This window comes from Erpetoichthys calabaricus, chromosome 13, assembly GCF_900747795.2.
Source record: "Erpetoichthys calabaricus chromosome 13, fErpCal1.3, whole genome shotgun sequence".
Classification (NCBI taxonomy): domain Eukaryota; kingdom Metazoa; phylum Chordata; class Cladistia; order Polypteriformes; family Polypteridae; genus Erpetoichthys; species Erpetoichthys calabaricus.
Window position 1 is genome coordinate 23618581 of NC_041406.2, and position 3881 is coordinate 23622461.

The 3881-nt window shown below is 41.8% G+C and overlaps 1 long non-coding RNA gene across 1 annotated transcript in view; it reads left to right on the top strand.

Annotated features, from left to right (window-relative positions):
• LOC127530100 (uncharacterized) overlaps window positions 1–3648 on the top strand; it is a 27082-nt gene extending 23434 nt beyond the window's left edge. The window contains exon 2 of the long non-coding RNA XR_007936631.1: window positions 2951–3648. This is a non-coding gene — a long non-coding RNA (uncharacterized LOC127530100). The remainder of the gene's footprint in view (window positions 1–2950) is intronic.
• The last annotated feature ends 233 nt before the right edge of the window (window positions 3649–3881 follow it).

A 3881-nucleotide genomic window follows, 5' to 3' on the forward strand; every position in this document is an offset into this window, starting at 1 on the left:
ATATATATATATGTGTGTGTGTGTGTGTGTGTGTGTGTGTGTGTGTGTGTTATAGAGTACCTGTCAAATAATACAAAGAGTACACAACACGTGTCTGGCCTGATTTTGGGGCTTATCCCCTTGTGGGGATCGAACCTCAGATGTCAGCGTTTCGCCACGGAGGCTGGCTCGCTTGCTTACCAGGGTATAGATTGGAATATTATACACATTGGTCTAAATCCCAATCTGATTTTTTGAGTGGTCACCTTCCTGGTAACACATGTGGTTGGTTGGCCGATCAGCAAACATCCTCCATGCCCACTCAGTTGTGAGAAGCAGATCGTTGGCATGTTTTGAGGCACTGACGTCCAACAAGGTTCAATCACCAAAAGGGGAAGCATGGGTGCATACACCTGATGAGCCCCATCTAGCAACTGAGAAGGTGTGGAGGATGTTTACCAACTGGGTAACCACAAGCATTACCTGGAAGTTGACAAAACAATCAGATTATGATTCAGCCGTACAAAGTACATATATATATATAATATATGTGCGGCCCGCATGACAGATCCTAGTTAGCACTGAACTTGTACAAAATGATTACTATCGTTTGTGATTGAATCATTCTGCATCTTCGGTGTTACTTATTGACTTTTCTTACTTCTGCCTTCTGACAAAAGCGCATTTTCCCATGGCATTACGGTACCGGAAACGTCATCAGCTATTATAGCCACGAGCCTTGACCAAAGTTAATGAGCCGCAGCGTCACAACTGAAGTGCTAGGCTGCAGCAATGGGCAGCAGGTGTGGCCTTAGGCATGTGCAAACTGTGCACCTGCACAGTGCCGCCAAATCCCAGGGGCCGCCACCCCAATATATATTTTGAATATACAACAGAAAGAGAAAATAACGACACAGCTGACAGCAATGTGGCCAAAAAACATTGTGTTTCTTGTTAATTAGTAGGCTGTATTTACTAGAGTCGGAGCAGTAAGCTATATGTAGTATTATAACGTTCTGCCGTAATGAGAATATCATGGGTCGCCACTTGGTTTTCAAGTTACGGAAACGCGTATATAGAAGCGTGTCATGAGCACGAGGCGGCTATGCAGCGTCCACAACGGATGTGGCCATCCGCCGTGCATAAGATACCGTATTGACATTGCCAGGCGAAGGGGCCACCGATTCTTTCTCTGCCCAGGGCCGCCACTAGCCTAGAGCTGCCCCTGCTAAGGCTGCACTACTGACTGGGTTGCTGAGACTGGCCACTGCGCAGAACTGACCATCACGAGTAGTAATAGCCCGCATATTTTCACGTTTTTTTGCTCTAGTTTCATGTAATTTTGTGCTAGTATTGTAACGAACAGGTAGTGCAGACTACAGCTGAAGATCTGAAGTGGACGCGAGAAGTTGGTGAGTTGTTTATTAACATATTTTTGTGATTTTGAGTTTGTAAAATTATTGTAGGTCAGGTGGCTTTTTGCATATCGGCTTATTTTACAATACAAACTTTGAAGTAAACTTAGTAAAGTAAAATTTGATTTTTGGAGGATTTGTTTTCCAACTTGAATTACTGAGCATTTTCGTGATTTTAGTTCAAACAAACAGGGCACTGCGCTGTTCTCTTACAACATTGAGAATGCGCCTGAGAATATCTAAATGTAATTGAATGAAGTGCAGTCAGATTCTATTCGGAAGGCAAAATACAACCAAGTTGGTGTGCCAGGCTTGTATGCTTACTTGCCACCCTCGTATGTGCAGATCCGTAATTTGGCATCGAGAGTACTGTCAATGTTCTGAAGCACTTACCTTTGTGAGCAATTATTTTCGTTAATGAAAGCTACCAAAACCCCACATCGCTCAAGACTTACCGTCGAGCACCTTTCATCCCTCATAAAAGTTGCAGCTGCACAAGATTTCAAGCCTGATGTTGACGAACTGATGACTAACAAGAGATGCCAAGTGTCGGGACAAAAGAAATAAATCTCACACTGTAAGGCTCCTATATAAGCAATGAATATAATATGAATATAATATAATAAGGACCTAGCTAAGAGGCTAAGACTCTAATTCTACACTGTTGTATGGAGACTGTATGGAAATAAATTGCTTTTCTTTAAACTTTAAACTTTAAGTGTTACATTTTTTAAAGTTTTCAGTATTGGAAAGAAAGCTACAGTAACTTTGTATAACAGTATAATAGTATTTGTTACAGTGCGGCCCGCTGACGCACGTATGGCAGTTGAAGCGGCCCACCAATGGTAGTGAGTTTGACACGCCTGGTATATAATATACAGCATATATATATATATATATATATATATATATATATATATATATATATATATATATATATATATATATATATATATATATATACCACCCACAAGCGTTACCTGGTAGGTAACCACCTAAATAATGAAATTGCGATTCAATTCAGTATGTATATACTGTATATCCAAATTATATTATGTGATATCATCTACTGTTAAATTCTGGTCCATACTTGTAAAATTTTTATTTTTATACTGTATTGAGGATTTGTTCTGTTCTGTGTATTTTATTGTATTGATCCCTTTTTTTTGACACCCACTGCACGCCCAGCCTACCTGTAAAGGGGTCTCTCTTTTTGAACTGCCTTTCCTAAGGTTTCTTCCATTTTTTCCCTACAAGGGTTTTTTGGGAGTTTTTCCTTGTCTTCTTAGAGAGTCAATGCTGGGGGGCTGTCAAGAGGCAGGACCTGTTAAAGCCCATTGCGGCACTTCTGTGATTTTGGGCTATACAAAAATAAATTGTATTGTATTGTATTGTATTGTATTGTATTGTATTGTATGTATGTGTTTGTGTGTGTATATATTTATGTTGTCACAATCGTGCGCATGGGAGGCAGCTAAAGGGCTTGAGTAAGGGCAATTCCGAATCAGACCACTATGTGGCAGAGTGCAGTAACTCTTTTTCTCCCTTTCCTGCAGACCAGTCACAGGAAATTCCACCTGGCCCTCTGGACGTCACTTCCGGTTCCGAGCTTGTGGACGAAGACCTTGCCGGCTCTGGCCCCTGTGATGTCATGTCTGCGCTCGAGCCTGTGGTTGAAGACCCTTATGAGCCTGACCCCTTTGACCTCACTTCCCGTCTTCCCCTTTAAAAGCCTCCACCTTTTCCCTATTCTGTCAGTTCTGTTTTGGACTCAGTTTTGTGCACAGCAGTGCTATCATTTACTTCAATCTGCAGCCAGGAAACCAAATATATGAGTGGCTACCCCAAACCTTGCTATGGCTCTTTGTGGCGTTTGTGACAATATATATATAGTGATGGATGGCAGGATGGGTTCCGGTCCCTTTCCTGGGAGACCATGGCAGTGAGTGGGCACAAAGAAGAGCAAGATGTTTCCTGACTTTGCCAGAAGATTGATAAAGTATGCCAATTTGCAGGTGGGCACAGTGCTTTCCCAGCAGGGATGGACCAAAGACCCTTACCCGGCCAGGAGGCCATTGGGATGGAAGAACATTTGTTCTACAAATGTTTGTGATGCACCATCTGTTGGAATGACAAATGCCATGTCTATGTCTCTGTTATATGACATTTGGTATGGGATTTGTAAAAGCAGTTTTAATGTTTCTGATCCACCACCTGTTGGAATGACAAATGCAATATATTTTATTACTACAAATGTTTGTGATACTCCATCTGTTGGAATGACAGACAGTTTTCCTTTTGTTAAGGTAGATAACAAGAAAGTTATTATTATTTTGAAAGCTGCTATCCAATGCCAGGTTCACTGAGGTGCAGGGTTACTGGGAGCAGGAGCCAACCCTGGATGAGACATCGGTGTATAACAGGGTGCCATCAGACACACACACAGACACTCACACACAGAGCCAATATGGAATGGTCATTTCAGTC